The sequence below is a fragment of the Cnephaeus nilssonii genome (genome assembly GCF_951640355.1).
Source record: "Cnephaeus nilssonii genome assembly, chromosome: 9".
NCBI lineage: Eukaryota > Metazoa > Chordata > Mammalia > Chiroptera > Vespertilionidae > Cnephaeus > Cnephaeus nilssonii.
The window spans coordinates 49,695,766-49,714,372 of NC_137080.1; the positions used below are offsets into that span (position 1 = coordinate 49,695,766).

Genomic DNA, 18,607 nt, shown 5'->3' on the forward strand with positions numbered 1-18,607 from the left:
ATCTCTTGCCAGTCATTTCCATGAACCATCACCTTAGTTTGAGTCTGATCATCTTTTCATCTGAATAACTGTGGCAACTTCTTAACTGATTACTTTGTTTTTATTCCTGAGTATTAGGAATAGATACACAGAGTCTCATTAGACATTCCTGGAGGATTATAGGTCATATATGGGCTTAAAGCCACAATGTAGGGACAGTCATGTTAGGCCAATCAACCATGAGAAAGTGGGTAGTGATTATTATTGGTTAAATCATTCATCATCTTTTTCTTTTCTACCTTGTTACAGCAAAAGAAAGAGGAATACTAACATATTAGTGGGGACGCTAACTTCTTGTTTGGGGTCCAGGAATAAATGCTGTTTTATTTTCTTAGGATATCACCAAGATCTTTGTGTATCTCCTTGCTTCATGTTTACACTAGAGGCCCGGTGCACAAATTCATGCACAGGTAGGGTCCCTCTGGGTGGCCTGCAGGGATCGGGCCCAAACCTACAGTCCAAAGCTGCCTGCAGCTCCTATCTGCTGCTCCCGCTCATCCTGGCCCCACTGTGCCTGCTGTGGGTTCGTGCCCAATCAGTCCCAATTGGGAGAGGCTCGTGCTGCCACAGCAGTGGCCTGCCATGAGACCTGTGTCTGGCGCCCTCCCAAGGGGAGTGGCCTGCGGGATCGGGCTAAAACCAGCTCTCAGACATCCTCCGAGGAGTCCCGGATTGTGAGAGGGTGAAGGCCAGGCTGAGGGACCCCACCAGTGCATGATCAGGCTGGGGAGGGACTGCAGGAAGGCTCCAGGGTGTGTCCACTCAGTCCTGATGGGCCTGGACCCCAAGAGCAAGGTAATCTACCTGGCAGGAGCATCTGCCCCCTGGTGGTCAGAACACATCATAGCAACTGGTTGACCAGTTGACTGTATGCCCCCTGGTGGTCAGTGCATGTCATAGCAAGCGGTTGAGCAACCTTAGCATATCATTAGCATATTATGCTTTGATTGGTTGTTCGGTTGTTCTGCCATTGGGTCTATTTGCATATTACACTTTTATTATATAGGACTAGAGGCCCAGTGCACAAAATTCATGCACTGGGGGGGGGGCCCTCAGCCCAGACTGCACCCTCTCCCAGTCCAGGACCCCTCAGGGGATGTCTGTCTGCCGGGGAATGGGCCTAAGCCAACAGTTGGAAATCCCTCTTGCAGTCTGGAACCTCTTGCTCCTTACTGCCCGCCTGCTAGCTGCTCCTTACCACTGCTGAGAAACTTAAACTCCTTCCTCTGTGGTCACACAACTCACATGCCAGGCAGTCACTCAGAAATATCTTGGCATCGACCAACTTATGGAATTCTCCCTACTCTCCATTCTCCTGAGCCGGACTCCGGATGTTGACTGCGGCATTCTCTTGGTCATCATTTTCTTTTCCCCAAAACGTTACAAAGTTTATATGAATATAACATACAAAGATGCAGCCTCCTTTGTAGGAACAGGGAAGGAAGGGGTGGTTAAGTAAGACACACGGAGCTGCAGCAAGCACCAGCTGTGGGGAGGGCCTCAGGGGAGAGAAGGTTGGTACTGGGGCCGAGGCCCTAGAGCTGTTGCTGGGGAAGTAGGGATCCCCTCTGAGTGCCATGTTCTGAGGCTGAATTAATTGGTCAAGCTGAGGCAGAGGTGGGTGGCCATATCAGCCATCTTTGTGCTGTTTACCCTTTTCCACCCCAGCTCTGTTGTAAAACCCCAGAGCCCTGGATTCCAAAGGCCCCATCCAGAGCAGAGGCCCTGGAAGGGGGTGAGAGGAAGTGAGTAGGGAAAGTTTGAAAGCCGATATGCCTGTGTGCTGAGGGATGGGCAGAGACAGAGGTGAGAGGTAGCAGGGGAAGGGGCCTCATACATACCCTTCTGTGGGGCCACAGGTGAAGGAGGCCAGGGGAGCAGGGTAGGGATGGGGCACCATGGCCCCAGCCTCTTAGGCATCCCTGTCTGTCCTCTGCAGTGCACATGGAGGAAAGGGGCTGCCTCTGAGGAGGGGCCAGGCCAGGCCAGGTGACCATCTTGAGTTCTGGCTGAGGGGATGGTCCTCACCCTGAGATGCTGTCTAACTGGTGATGGCAGAGGGCCCAGGGCCTCCTCGCTTCTTGAAGAACATGTAGTCAATGAGGAATGTGGCTCCCAGCAGTACAGCCTTCACTCTCATGTCCAGATCCAGCGGGAACTGCAAGCCAAAGTCATCTGCATCCGTGAGGGCTTCTTGGAGCAGCCCTCCCCTCCACCACTGCTTGCTGATGCAGCCCACACTGCGGGACTCATCCTGAGTCTTCACCTCAAAGTTGGTGCCTGTGCCACAACCACAGGTCCAGCAGGGCCCCACCACTCGCAGGATCCTATGGCAATCGGCCTCTTGAATGGAGAACTTGGGGAGGCAGGGATGCCAGGCCAGGTCACCTGGTCTGCAGCACATGGCCAGTGGTGGTGCCTGGTGGGGACTGTACTTCCATCTCTCGGTCCCCAGGGTCCACCAAACAGACGCGAAGGGGCCTGTGGGCCCACAGCACAGACATGCACAGCAGTTGCTCTCTTCAGCTGCCTGACCCAGGGGCTGTCCAGCCCCTGAGCACAGTTCATACAGGTTACTTGTCTCCCAGCCTAGGAGCGTTTCCACTCACGCAGCCCTCTGTTGAATCAGAATCTGCTGATCAATTGGCACCAAGAATTCAAGGCCAGAAGGCACCCTGGGCAGTGGCAAGAGGGAGGCAGCAGGCCCAGCAGCAGGCCCCAGGGCACTGGGGGCAGGTGAGGGGAAGAGAGAGAAGCCGGGAGCAGGGGCAGGCACGTGGGCGGGCACTGGTGCTGGTCTGGGCCCAGGATGCTACACCTGCTCCGGTTACCCAAAGGTCACAGGGTAGGGAGGAGGGGGCGAAGGGGTGTAGCCTGTGGGGGCAAGACCCCCCCCCCCACAGGAAAGGGATGAGGGTTCTCGGGTTGTCACTATACCAGAAGCTTAGTTCTAGAAGTGGAGGCAAGCTTGGGGACAGCCTGACAAACACAGAGACAGACACAAAGACGAACAGGTAAACACGGAGAGGTGGCTGCACCAGGCACCCACCCATAAGGGTCTCTCGGGCGGCGGCTCTGACTCTGGGAGAAACCAAAAGTGTCAGCGGGCGGGGCAGAGTACTTGGGACCCTGGATTCCTTCTGGGTTTTGCAGAACCACCCCCTCCCTTTGTTCTCCCATTCTCCGTAGAGGCGGCTGCTGGCAGATGGCAGGACAGATGGATCCGCAATCAGACTGATGGCCTGACCTCCAGGGAGGTTTCCTGACCCTCTGCGTCCCCTGCTCACCTGAAGCCCCTAAAATAGTCGGGGTGCCCAGGGCTCAGAGGCTCCCGAAAGCTCGTGGAGGCGGGCCGTTGGTCATTGGTTTTTGTTTTTTTACTACATTCCTTCCATGTGCAGTGATCACACTTCATCTGGAGTGGGGTGGGCTCGAGTGACCTGGAGGAAGCATGGGGAGAGCAGTCACCGCTGTTCACCACTGGCACTGCTGGTGATAGCCTTTCTTCCTTGAGGAGCGTGTAGGGAGGGGAAGCGGCCGCAGTGACCGAGGCCAGGTTCCAGGAGGCCAGCAGCACTGTCCGATCGTGCTGGCAGTACTGGTCTGTTGGTGCCTGGCCTGTCCTCTTGAGATTGAACCAGCAGGACTCCTAAGGGAGCCAGTCCCCAGTTCCGCCCCACCTCCACCACCGATTGATTGGAGTCTGAGGGCCAGTAGGAGGGACCAAGAGGTCTGCCTTCCAGCCGCTCACCAGTCACCGCTCACCAGTCACCACTGCCACCAATTGATCAGCTTCTGCTCCCTCAGCTCCCTAGCCTGGTGTTCGGTCGTCCCTCCGGTCGTGACGGCACCTGGGTTTTTATATATATTAGGATTGTGTGGTGACATACTGTGCTGTTTCTGGTTTAATGCTTAATAAACTGTCCTCTCACTGGCAGATATTCATAAATTATTTGTGTTTTTTCTCTAGTGTTTCTATCATCAAACTGACCCAAATACTTTTTTCCCATATCTATTAAAAACTTTAATACCAACTAAACTCTTTAACAGGGTGGATTAAAGTATTTGTGTTCTTTCTTGTCGCTTGCACATGCTATTTCTTCCACAGGCAATATCCTTTGTTCTTTTCCTGCCAAAACACAGCTCAAAGCTCTCATCACAAATCTTTGATGATTGGCCCAAATATTACCAAGATTTGACACAAAAAAAATAAAAAATTGATGGACATAGTGTATGTAAGGAAATACAAAGAGTGACAAGAAAGGAAATTTGTCATGTTATATCTTAATTCATTAATCTTTACTTCAACCTAAGTCTATATTCGCTGTAACATGCACTAAAATGAATAAATTACTTGACATTTTAAAATGGATTTTAAATTAAATGAAGGAACTAACACTAGGAATGAAAGTTAATATTAAGAAAAATAATTTTTAAATATGCATAGAGGAAAACCATAGACAGCCTAAGTAGTAAAGAAGTAATTCCTTGGGAAAATATTAATGTACTAGAGGCCTGGTGCATGAAATTCATGCACGGGGATGTGTGTCCCTCAGCCCATCCTGCACCCTCTCCAATATGGGACCTCTTGAGGGATGTCTGACTGCCCCTTTAGGCCTGATCCCGGGCAGTCCAACATCCCTCTCACAATCCAGGACTGCTGGCTCCCAACTGCTTGCCTGCCTGCCTTCCTGATTGCCCCTAACTGCTTATGCCTGCCAGCCTGATAACCCCCCTAACCACTCCCCTGCCAGCCTGATTGATGCCTAACTGCTCCCCTGCCAGCCCAATTGCCCCTAACTTCCCTCCACTGCCAGCCTGGTCACCCCTAACTGCCCTCCCCTGACAGCCTGGTCACCCCTAACTGCCCTCCCCTGCCTGCCTGGTCGTCCCCAACTGTCCTCCCCTGCAGGCCTGGTCCCCCCCAATTGCCCTCCCCTGCCGACCTGGTCACCCCTAACTGCCCTCCCCTGCCAGCCTCATCGCCCCTAACTGCTTTCCCCTGCTGGTCTGGTCTCCCCTCCAACTGCCTTCCCCTGCAGGCCTGGGTCCCCCCAAACTGCCCTCCCCTGCATGCCTGGTCACCCCCAACTGCTCTCCCCTGCAGGCCTGGGTCCCCCCCAACTGCCCTTCCCTGCAGGCCCAGTCGCCCCCAACTTCCCTCCTTACCGGCCTGGTCACCCCTAACTGCCCTCCCCTGAAGGCTTGATTGCCCCCAACTGCCCTCCTTTGCAGGCCTGGTCCCTCCCAATTGCCCTCCTCTGCTGGCTTTCTTGTGGCAGCCATCTTGTGTCCACATGGGGGCAGCCATCTTTGACCACATGGGGGCAGCCACCTTGTGTGTTGGAGTGACGGTCAATTTGCATATTACTCTTTTATTAGATAGGATAGCTGTAAATTTATTTTTTCTGTATACCTCCCTTCCCCAGGATGGACTGTGACAAAATACCTATGTTCAATAAACACTGGTAGACTGAATGAAAGAATCAACTAGAGCTAAGTATAAATTAGTCCTAAAACTGGCATTAATAAAATGACAATTATTGAACTTTAATTTGGGCTTCAAATATAAACATGAAAAATTCTATCTATAGTGACTTTCCACTGCAAATAAAATAAATCAATGCATCAATGTGGCATCCAAAGCCTTCCATACCATGAACCTAATTTTATATGAATCGTGCATTACTGTCCTCCTTGCCAGCATTTAAACCAACTTCTTTTCACTTGGTCATGTCTTGTGCTATTCATCCTTTAAGTATACACATATTCTGATTGCTCTACTGCCATTCTTCTTTGACTTCTACTAACTGTGTAAGAAAGCCTTTAAAGTGTATGTGTGTAATGCATGTGGTTATCCAGTATTCCCAACACCATTTATTGAAGAGGTGATCCTTTCCCCATTTTATATTCTTTGATATAAGTTAATAGATTTATTTCTCAGTATCTCTTCTGGTCCATTGTTCTATGTGTTAATTTTTTGATGACTATAGATTTGCAATATAGTTTGAAATCAAGAAGTGTGATGTCTCCAGCTTTGTTCTTCTTTCTCAGGATTTCTTCAGATATTCAGGATATCTTTGTGGCTCCATACAAATTTTAAACATAATATTTCAACTTTTGTGAAAAAGCCATAGGAATTTTGATAAGGATTGCTTTAAATCTGTAGATGGCTTAGGGGAGAATGTACATTTTAACAATATTCTTTCTGCAGATCCAAGATCGTGGCTTATTTTTCCATTTATTTGTGACTTTTTAAATTTGTTTCATTACATTCTTGTAGTTCTCATTGTACAGATCTTTCACACCCTTTGTTAAATTTATTCCTCAGTATTTTACTGCTTTTGATGTTATTGTGAATAAAATTGTCTTTATTTTTAAGATGCTTTATAATTAATATTTAGAAATGCAAGTGGTTTCTGTATGTTGATTTTGTATCCTGAAACTTTTTGATTAGTTCTAACAGTTGTATGGTAAAGTCTGTTGATGTTAAAAATGTCCAAACCTGTAGAGAATTTTTATGGGTTTATTTGAGCCAAACTGATGGCATATGCTGAGAGCAAGATTTCAAATTCTCTAGAGAATAACAGTTTTGCAGCTTCTTTTATGCACTTGAAATTAAAGAGGGGTGTAAGAAAGATCACAAGGAGGTGGGGAAAAAGCAAGGTGGACAATACAGGATAGTTAGGATTCTGTGCTTTCATGAGGGTGGGTATGGTTTATTTCAAGGGTAGGTTAGCCTACACACATGGAAACAAGGGACAGGGTTTGCTTAAGGCAAAGATAAGTCTTTCACGAAAAACATATGCCTGGTCACGACTACCACCATCACCTGCCCAGTCAGAAATTGATGATCAGATCACCCTGTGAGGTTACTTTTCAGAGACACACCCCTTTTTTTTTTCATCCACAAGTCTCTAGGATGTTCTGTATATAAGATCATGTCATCTGGAAGAGAAGACAGTTTTCTGTCTTCTTTTTCTATTTGGATGCCAGTTTTCTGTATTCTTTTTCGATTTGGATGCCTTTTATTTGTTTGACTTAACTGATTATTCTGACTAGAACTTCCAGTATTATGCTGAACAGGAGTAGGAAGAATGGTCACCCTTGTTTTGTTCTTGATCTTAGAGGAAAAGCTTTCAACCTCATACATAGCTTGTATTGTGTTGAGAATATTCCTTCTATACTCAATTTGTTGAGCATTTTTATCATGAAAAGATGTTGTATTTTGTCAAATGCCTTTTCTGTATCTATTGAGATAATCATATGATTTTTTTTATTTTTCATTTTATAATATGGTTTGTCACATTTATTGATGTGCATACGTTGACCATCTGGCATCCAGATGACAAATTCCACTTGATCATACTGCATGATGCATTTAATGTACTATTGAATTCGGTTAGCTAATATTTTATTGACAACTTCTGAATCTATATTCAACAGGTATCTTGGACTGTAACTATTTTTCTTTTAGAGTCCTTATCTGGCTTTGGTATCAGGATAATGCTGGCTTCATAAAATCTTATCTCCAAATATAACTCATCTTTGGATATTCCTAACTCTTCCTTCACTTGGCTTATTGCTGCTCTAAGCCTGTTTACTGCTAGCAAGACTCCCAAATTTGCCTGCATGGAAGTATTCCCCCATAAATAAAGTATTTCTGCATACCCCTAATTCATCGCTGTCTCATATCCTATCCTAAGCTCTTTATCTAAATTCTGTAGCAAACATTCTTTCCTTCTAAGAGGAATTCCGGTAACAATTGTTGAGATAATACATTTTTGACCTCTGATATATTTGTTTACATGCTAATCACCTGCATTTCAGTTTTTGTTCCAGAAGGGGTGGGGTTTTTTGTTTGGTTGTGGGGTTTTGTGTATGTGTGTGTGTGTGTGTGTGTGTGTGTGTGTGTGTGTGTTTGTTTTGTTTCTATCTCAAATGCAAAAATAAAACACAGGGTAGGTAGTGAAAACAATCAGGTAAACAAAAAGAAATTCATTTTCTAGGTCTAATGTTTCTAGTTAACTATATTACAGAACAACATTATAAGACTAAGGTATATCTTTTGTTAAAGTAGAGTAAAGGTATATGTATATTGTGCTGTTGATAAGCAAGGAGGCATTTTCTTTTCAACATCTTTGCTGGGTTAAAACCTCTTATCTTGCTAAACAGTGGACTACTACATTAATGATCAAATCCCATAATTGTGAGTCACAGCAAGTCCATTTTAAAACTTAATTTATACCTCCAGAGTATGCTAGACTTATAAAGAGAAGTAGAGAGAAGGCTTTTGTTCTTCTCCAAACACTGTCTCTTGTTTTTAGCCTGTGTCTGTCCAAAGATGTTTTCTTGTGTTATTGTCTTTGGCAAGTAAACTGTTTTTTAATTAGTCATACCTTTTATTTTTTTTTAATTTCTTTATTGATTGTGGTATCACATAATTGTCCTCATCCCCCCATTCCCATCCCAAACCCCTCCCCACGTATGCCCCCACCCTCCTGTTGTCCATGACCACTGGTTAGGCTTATATGCATGCATACAAGTCCTTTGGTTGATCTCTCCCCCTTTCCACCACCCTCCCCTACCTTCCCTCTGAGGTTTGACAGTCTGATCTATGTTTCCCTGTCTCCGGGTCTGTTTTTGTTCATCAGTTTATGTTGTTTATTATTTCCCCTAGATGCGTGAGATCATGTGATACAAGAAATACACTTATAAGAACCGAAAATGAGACAAGCCATAATGGTTATGCTGAGAGGCAAATGAATCAGTCTGTAGTGAGTTTCTTTCTGGGCCAACAATTCTTTTGAGTCCCAATTTCAATGTCAAACAGTTCCTTATGTGTACATGTCAGCAATGATATTTCAGTTCTGGTTGGTGGACAAATGGTGGTGATGCAGGTCCGACCGTCTCTGGTTTGGTCCTGGGCATCCTTCAGTGATGCACAGCTGCTGTCTGCTAGTATGGCAAGGCGTTGTCAGCATCTTCCATATCTGGACTGTTTCTCTTCTATCTTCATGGCTGGAGCAGTCCTGTCAATTCCTCTCTGTTGCAGGAATCCACATGATCTTGGAGTTGTTTTCTAAAAATATACAAACATATTCTCGACCAAAAGTTAATAAAGGGATATTTTCTATAAATTTGACTTGGGATCCTTTTTCATTTTTTGCCCAAATGATTTTCCTCTGGCTTGTTTTGATACCATGTGTGTTTTTCATGGGTGTCTTGCTGTTAGCATTACAAATGAAAGTTAATTTTCTAAAGTACAAATTTTCTAGATGTAATTTACTTACAGGATAGTTTTCCTTACATGATATTCTTCTACTATCACCCCCTTTTTTATTTAAATATTAGGAAGCTTTTGGAAATTTTATAATGTAGTCTTGATAGCTTTTACATTTTAATTTTTTGCGCTAAAATATGACTGCTTTAGGTTCATTACATGTTACGCAATTTTACCATGAGATGAACTGCCAATAAAAAATTATGTTAACACTTTAGGAACAGCTTTTTGTACAGTACAATCAATTTTTCTAGAATATTTGCTTATTTCAATTAGCCAATTTAAATTACTCTGAAAACTTGACTACTATTCTACCTTTTAACTGCCTTATTTAAAAGATCCCACATGAGTGACTATGAAGTTGCTGCCCGCCCCCTTTTTAAAATCACTATCTAGATGAGTCAGTACCACACTTTGTGGGGTCAATTCCAAGGAGCTCCTTTTTGCATCTGTGGTCTCCACTAAGATTTCTGTGGCTTAGCTGCCTCCCAGCTGACAGCATCCATCCTCCTTCTCCTGATACCCAAAGAGCTGCCCTCCAGGATCTGGTGATACCCACCAAGCCTGTAGTCCTTGTTTCCATTGACTTTTTTCAGACTAAAAACTTGAGAAAGGGATTCGTATTCCCTCCTACTAGACTTACCACTATTTCCTCTCAATCCTTGAAAAATAAGAAAACCAAAAATTGAATTGCCTAACAAAATGAGGAGGAAAATTATAGCTACTTTAAGATGTTTTTCAAATAAAATCCCCTCATGGTCAATATAATGAACAATAATATATCAGCTCTCTATTAACTAAGACAGCATGTCACATATTTAATATTGCTTAGATTTATTTTTTTAGGGTTTAAGGCTATGCAGACAGATGTCAAAGAAAAAAAAAAAAAAGCTTGACTCTGTGAACCTCTCCTTTTTAATGTTTAATTCCATCCCAATTTTAAAGGAAATTTAATTTAAGAGAATTATATCCATATGATTCAAGTTCATTTGTATTTAACTGATCAATGTGTTGTTTTACAAGGCCTGTTTGATGTAAAGAAAGCAAAGTGAGTCCCTTTTTCCCCCTAGGCTTTGAAATGCATTTTTCCCCTTAGAAGTATTTGGCAGTTTATAAATCCCAACTACCAGACTGAACTTTGGTTTCAAATTCAGAGCATTAAAACATGGAACAGCATCCAAAGGGCAGTAAATTTCAATTTACTGAGAAAATAGCCTTCAACATAATGATTTTTCATGTCTTTCTGCTTATTTTAATTTTTAATTACAAAACCAATTTCTTAAGCAAAAGATGTCACAGTGAAAGCATTAGAGGAAAGAGAGCTCTATCACATTAGAAAAAGAAGAGTAATAAATAATTCATTAAATAAGGTAACTTTGAAAATTGGTGTCCTTGCCTTTTTTTAATTATCTCCTTCCATGAAGAGGAAACATGTTATATTGAGGAAAGCATGGACTTTGAAATCTGCCATTTTGTGCTACTCAAACTTAACACACCCATGAATTCAGAAGAGTTTCAACCTTTGTTTCATCGCTTTAAAAACGGGGATAATATCACTAATCTCTCAATGCGCTCAATAAGAGTGCATGCCTTCCCCCCACTTATCTTTCCCTGGGATGGATCTGAGTCTGACCTTACATTTTTAACTTGAGTTCTTTCCAATATACTTGGCTTTGAGGAACATTTCCTTGTGGAGGAGGGAAGGTAAGTTTTGTCAAAATTACTTATTCATTTTTGTTATGCATTAGAGGAACTATCAATCTTAAAACTATGTGTTCACTGATTTTAGTAGAGGGATGCTTAAAGATAAATTTCAAAATAACTTTTAACAAGTTTGAGAAACACATAATCTCTATTTCTATGTGCTGACTTATTATTTTTTTTCTAGCCTTTATTTCTCCTGCACTTTGATTCTTTTAACAATTATTGTTTTGAAACAGACATGTTTTGTAAGGTCTTTTGGTTCACTCAGGGTAAAAATATAGGAATAAATGCACACATATATACATAATCAGTTCTGAGCCTGGACCTATATTGAGCAGAGGAGGCTAAAACAAACCTCGAGAGTTCAGGCTATGATAGAGGAAGAGAAGAATATCTGAGAAAAAGAGAGTAAGACTATGTTTATATTTAAAGCTAATATGGACCTCTTCCAAGCATGTTTACCAAACCATTATTTAACTCTACATTAAATGTGGCTTTATAAAAATTCCCATGCTGTCACATTTTTACAGAGTAACTTACCAGCTTGAAAATCCAAATAGTTCAAGTGTATATATAATGGATCAGCATTACACTGAGAGCAGGTTCATAGAGAAACAAATATCTGAGATACCATATGTGACAATTCTACTTCAGTTGGAGCAGTAAGGGAGAAGCAGCCATCTCTCTTTAAGAATTCATTTTTCTAATATTTTTCTTTTTGGCCTCATTTTATTGTGATTATTATATTGTCTAATAGATAGGAGGTAGAGAATAAATGTTTATAGGATTTGAAAAGTTGTACTGATGAGAATATTCCTATCACGAGTATAGCTATAGTTCTAAGAATCTAAGCACCAGAAAAATAAATAAGAATATTTCATTTATTAGTCAATGTTGTAACACTGAGAACCTTGAAGTTCAGTACTAGGAAGAGGTACAGGATAAAGGCAGATCAAATTTGAGAATTCTGGAAGTAGGTAGATCCAGAAACTGGCTACTCCATTTCTTCCCATTCGTTTTTTAAAAAATACATTTTTATTGATTTCAGAGAGGGGGAGAGAGAGAGAGAGAGAGAGAGAGAGAGAGAGAGAGAGAGAGAGAGAAACATCAATGATGAGAGAGATTCATTGATCGGCTGCCTCCTGCATGCCCCCCACTGGAGATCGAGCCTGCCACCCAGGTACATGCCCTTGACTGGAATCGAACCTGGGACCTTTCAGTCTGCAGGTTGACTCTCTATCCACTGAGCCAAACAACAGGCTAGGGCCCCCCTCATCTTGAATGCACTTTATCCTTTGAATTTCCCCAAACCAATATTTTTGTTCTATGAGATTTTTTGCCTTTTCAATAACCTCCCTTTTTCTAATTCCCTCATGGTATTGCCTAGCCCTTGTGGTCCCTGGGTGACTAGTGCTGGTGTTGATGTGGGTTTGGAATAATGGAAAAGGATACTTAGGAGCTACAATTATGTTATTTAAAAGTATTACTATGTATTCGAACACGTCCTAGAATATGTAAATACCACAGTAGACTGTCCCTTATCTAAATTCCATTTAAACAACCTGCCAAATTAATCAATGTTCTCATTCTCATTTCCTAATTTAAAGCATACTACCTAATGCCAACAATGCAGTTAGCAGGCAGCTCATTAGTGTAGCTACACATTTCTCCTGGCCATTAAGTTGTAGTCTAAAAAGACACTGCTTATTCCATATGTACTTACTATTTTAATTAGGCAAATAAATAAGTAAACTATATATAAATACATTAACAAATTATAAGTAGGAAAAGAGAGGCCATTTCAATTAATTTGAATAATTCGGAAAACGCTTAAAACCAAGTCATTAAAAAAATATTAAATTAAATGTGGATGAGAAAACTAAAAAAATGTTTAAGACTGCATCATCGTTCTTTTTAAAAATCTCTTACTTTAACCAACTTGTGTGCCTAACCGATAGACCAGTTGTCCCAATCGCACAGGTTAAGACATGCACAGTGTATATTGTAATGAAATGAAAATAATTGATTCAATTCATCCATCCAATACAATGGAACAGACACGCAACAAGCAGTCAGTCATATCAGGGCACATTTTCTCTCTTTCCAGCCTTAGACAATGTCTGATTAGGCACAGCTCAACTGTACGAAGCAATGCATTTCTGTAGCCATGAAAAATGAGTGTTCTGCATAATATTACTCTCCTCAAGGCACATCGTTAAATAAAAGAGATTTAAAATTTTGGTCAGATTTTGGAGTGTTTTCTTTTTGGTCCCAAAGCAACTAACAAGTTTTATACTCCTCACTCTCAAATAGTGACCCATTTGGACTTCCTTCTTGCTGTCAAAGGCATCCTAATAACAAATGCTTCAAACCTAGGGCTTCTTGGAATCCTCCCCTCACCCTTCTGCATAGTGGCATTTTGTGGGTTTAGGTCCTTCATTTGATGTCCCCCACATCTTATCGTTTCTTTTATCCCACTTCTTGTTAGGCCCTTGGTTCTCCATGCAAAAGAACCAAATGTAAATTTGGATTACAGCTATAAATAGGTGTAACGATGGTGGAGATATATTCCGAAACAACCCAACTAGAAGAATGTGTAGGAGATAAAAGGGACTGAAAACAACATCTAATTTCAAACCCATGCCTTTGATCATGCTCTTACTTCTGTTTGCCTAATTGATTCAATCCTCTCAACAAGGAGCTCCCCACACATAGACCTTTCACTATGGCTCCTCATAATGGGGGTGGGGTTACCTTTATATCTGTGTCTCAGGACATTTTTTTTTCAGCTCCACCTTTTATTGGCCTTCTTAGTACTACTTTCCTTTTGTGTGTGTTTTTTTTTGTTTGTTTTATTTGTTTTTGTCCTTGTGTGTAAATCCAGTCAGTATTAACTTAATATATTTACATTTTTCCTAGTCCAGCAGATTTAAAGTTTAGCTCTTCTCAGTGGTTTCTAAGCTGGTCTCACCACTGACTCATTTAAGTTCCCACTCTGCTTGAAATTCCATTGCCACAGGCTACCCCCACCACTTTCTCTTCTCCAGCTCAATTTCTAGAATCCCAACCAGAGCTGTTTTCTTCATCTTGCTTTCCCAAGGTAAGTATTGGGAATAAGCTTTCTGAAGGAAATGTGTCCAAAATAAACTTGAAGAAAGAACAGAAGTCAAACATTATCTCTAAGGAAAAGAGAATGATTGATATCTCCGTCCATGTTGTCTATGGACAGACTTCCAGGACACCCTCTGCTGTCCCCTTAACATTGCAATTCTCTTTTTTTCTCCAGTCTCTGTATGGGCACATCTACTTACAGAGCATTAAGCAACATCTGTAGGATGAGGACACTCCTCTGAGTTATGCAATTTTTATTCTAAATTCCTCGTTGAGATCTTCATTTCAATGTCTCACAGATCTCACACTTAATATATCCCAAACTGAACTCTTAGTTTCTCTTATAGCTTATTTTTACTACTGTCTTTCCATTCTCAGTAAATGGCATGACCATCCACACCATAGGAATGATCAGGTCCCAAACCTAGGTTAAATCTTTGATCATCACCATCCACGCTAATGCAACATCAAAATCCAAAAATTTGGTCTTCATGCCAGAGCTCAAATCTATCCACTTTTTTTCTAATCCTCTACCATATTTTGTATTCTTCATAGCAGTTTTCTTTATGAGAAATGTTGTTATTATTATTTTACTATACTGTCCGTTTCTCCCAACTAGAGGCCAAATTCTGAAAGAGCAAGGCTTCTATTCAAGGTTTCTGTTTATTTTCAAATTGTAAATGCTTAAAAAAATAAAACAAACAAAAAAACCTGACATACAATATATGTTCATTAACAACTATTGACTGACTATCTATTCAGGTCAAAGTTGCCAGAATCCTCGCCTATATTTTTGCAATGACAACCATGTATTCATTTTCTTATGTTCTTCAAAGCCATTCTCCAGGCAGCAAACAAACTACATTTTAAAAAGTTAACAGAATATTTAACAGGGACATTTACTGTTGCCTTAGGGAAAGCATAATGGCCCAGAGCCACACCCTACAAACTAACAACAACCAAACAAAACACAGGGGTTAAAATCCAAAAAGAAGACCCAACAATTGAGTCTGTTTAGCCAGGGGCTTAGGAAGTACTGTCAGAACTGGTCTTACGAAAATCAAATTCTTCACCAGCCTTCCTTTGCCAAGTCTTCCAAGTCAAAGTTGTTGACCTAACAGGGGTTGCAATGTCTTTTATCTGGCATAAAAAAAAAAAAAAAAGGAGGAATATGTTCCCAGCCTCACAGAGCCAAGCTGGCTAGTGTCCCGCCCAAGATGCTTGGCCCCTTTAAGGTGCTTTAGGGAATACCAGTGAGAATGAGAGTTTGGGAGTCTGAGAAGTAGGATGAAAGATTCGAGCAGGAAGTGGCTTCCTCATGGGTCTGGCTATTGCAGTGTAGAGGCTCTGCAGGGCCTTTGAAGAATTTACACCACCTCTGAAAAAGCTAGTATTTGAAGTCCTGCCTTGGAGAAGGCATCGGTGGCCAGCTGGGGTTGGCCAATGAGTCAGTAAAAACTGCTGATGAGTGAAGTGAGATGGACGATGACAAGTAAAGGCTGGAGTTGTCTCAGAGCCACAGAACCACCTCCCCTCATCCCCAACGCACTTTGCATTCAAGGAGCCAACTCTAGTTCACTCTTAAGCCAAGGGAGGAGAGGCGAGTTAAAAAAAAAAAAAAGTTTGAGAACAAAGATTTAAACCGACCTAGGCTTTGACTATTTGAAAGTGAGTACTTTACATAAGATTTTTTTTTATTTGGTTTGGTTTGGTTTTTCAAAGAACAGGAAAAAAAAAAAGAAGTTACCAGAGTAAGAGATCAAAGAAAAAAATAAAGTTTTATGATCAATAGGTCAATTAAAAACTAAAATCAGATTATTCCACGATCTGGCTCAAAACTCTACTGCTCTCCAAATCTTTCTATTATCTTTAGAAAAAGTCAGCGTCCTGGCCAGCCTAACAGCACTGGGTCATCTGGATCCAGGCAGAGTGTATCTCCAGCCTATGCTCTCTGTCCTCGGGCCAGACTCCCCTTCTGATCCCCAGATCCCACCACATTCTTCTCCATCTCAGGGGTTTTTGTCACTATTTCACTGACTGGATTGTCTTTCCCTGACTCCTTGCTTCTCCTGGATTTAGCTTAAATGTGACTTTCTTATGAAATGTGGGGTTTGGGGTGCAGATTTCTTCTCATGGGTTCTTGTCAGACGAAGATGAAGAATAAATTCATGGACTAACAGATTTCTTTTAAGAAAAATGTAGAAGTGTATTGGAAGCATATACAAACTCCATCTGGGCATGGATGTCCCCAAAGGGGACCACTGGGGAAGGGCCCCCAAATAGAAAAAAGCTGCACTCTCTCTCTCTCTAGTGGGAAAAAAATCTAAATCCAAGAAATCTAAAATCTAAAAATATGAGAATCTGTAATCTGTCTCATGTCCCCTTGTCTCCAGTTTATATATGCTATAGTTCTTTGAAAATGACCCTTTCTAATTGGACCCCTTCCCCATTTTATGACCCTGTGCTCTCCTAATTGGTCACTCTTTTGTTTCAAAGTCCAAAGCCCCTTCCTTTTCTCCCCCTTACTTGCAACATTCCTCTATCTCCTGGGAAAATACATTTCCCTCTTTCTGGCATCTGTCGACATTTCTGTATCCCCTGTGAAAGTATGGTTCCTTCTCCCCTGTACTCTGTGACTTTTCTTTATCCTCTGTGAATGTATGCCTTCCTTTCCACTTATCCTGTGGCATTTTTCTATCCTTTACATCTCCATCTTATCTGTTCAGGTTGGGATTTCTTTTTATCTCCTTTATGGCTCTCTCTCAGTTGTCCTGGCCAGAAATGTTTTATTACCCCTATGGCTATCCAAGCTGCTCAGGTCAGGGCTACTTTTGACCTACCTTATAATTGTTTTAATTCTCAGGCCAGAGATACCTCTGTCCTTCACATATGCATTCCTCCCCCATGGACCCTCTTTATTCCTTAAGCCTGCCTGTTTTGTCCCTAGAATTCCTTTCACTCAGATGTTTTACGTGATACCTCCCTCCCCAACTTGCACCCCCATTAATTTTTCTGTCTGGCTTTCTCTTGCATCCCCATTTCCTAGCATAGTATCTGGCACAAAGTATAGATTCAATAAATAGGAAATAAATGAAAGTCTTGCACACTTACCACTGTGAAGGAAAAATGATCTGAAGCTTTGCTTTTCATATAACTTTTTTAACTGTATCTACTTTCCAAACCTTGTTTTTCCTTGTAAGATTAGCATTTCTGATATAATATTTGATAGTGTGATGGAGCTACACAATATTATTACCTACTAAGTTAATGACTCACCCATCCGGCTGACTCTCAAATGACAGTGATCTTTTACATTATTTTTTTCTTATCTCCAACCTAACTATCATTATAAAATATCCTCTTTTCATATAAAATATATTTTCTAAGACAGAATTTTGAAACAGCATAGGGATCTCCCCTTGCAGCAAGCAGGAAATAAACTTTGACATGAAAAATAATTAATTTGTCAAAAACATTTTTTAAAGAATTGTGGCAATCCCATAAATATCTCCTTGCTTCTTGAGGACCCACTCAAGTAAAGCCAGGGCCATGCCTGGAGGAAAAAAAAAGTCATAACAAAATTGACAGAGATTCTTTGTGTCTCCAATTTTTCTGATGCTGAGATCAACCAATGAGGTTTTGCTGACACGCAGTAAACTTGATTCATTTTCAGAGCCTCTTGTTAATCAAAAGTTTTGTGGCTATTTTTAGGATGTTTGTCCTATTGAATTTGAGACCAATCCACATTAAGAATATGGATATATGGTTTTGGTTCGTATATAACCACTCCTCAGAGTGAAAGTCTACAGAAGGGATTTCATATTGGGTGAGTCTCCAGCAGGGGAGCCAGGTGCTGTATAATAGGTTTCTTGTCAGTGTTTTATGTCTGAAGGATTCCTGGATCTTTGAGGAATCACATGACTAATTAGAGTTGGCCAATGTTTTATATTTGAGAAATTGCATGATTATTTTGAAGAGTCCCATGGCTGGGGTTATATTGTTACAGAGAAATAACCTAGTCCTTAGAAAGTCTGGATGGTTGTGTAATTATATTTAGAGATGTTTTGGCTGCAGACAGTTATTTTGTGTTTTGCCTACAGAGTTTTGCTTGTGTATGTATTTGTGTCTGTTTTTGCAATTATCTCTAGCTAATTGTATAATTGCTTCAGCAGTCTTCTGTATGTCTGCTTGTCACTGTAAGCTGTGATTTGGAGTCCTTTATTTTGATAGTCAGTGGGCTACCTTGGGCAGCCTTATGTTTAGAAGTTAGGTCCCCACTAACCAATTACATAGAGAACTAGCATGAAGGGTTCTAAAAATCTTTACTTTCAGTTTTCATATTCACTCTAACAATGACTAGTTACCCATTTCCTTTTGTGTAAAATGTTCCTACCAAGGAACATACTTGTATTGGGCTGTTGTACTGTTTTATCTCATGGTCATGTTGAAATAAAATGATTACTCAGGCCA

At 41.5% G+C, this 18,607-nt stretch overlaps 1 pseudogene across 1 annotated transcript; it reads right to left on the bottom strand.

Moving 5' to 3' along the window:
• Positions 1-2,080: 2,080 nt before the first annotated feature.
• On the bottom strand, positions 2,081-2,480 carry LOC307105616 (phospholipid scramblase 3-like; annotated as a pseudogene). Its single transcript has one exon. The product of its transcript is annotated as a phospholipid scramblase 3-like (transcript).
• Positions 2,481-18,607: the final 16,127 nt, after the last annotated feature.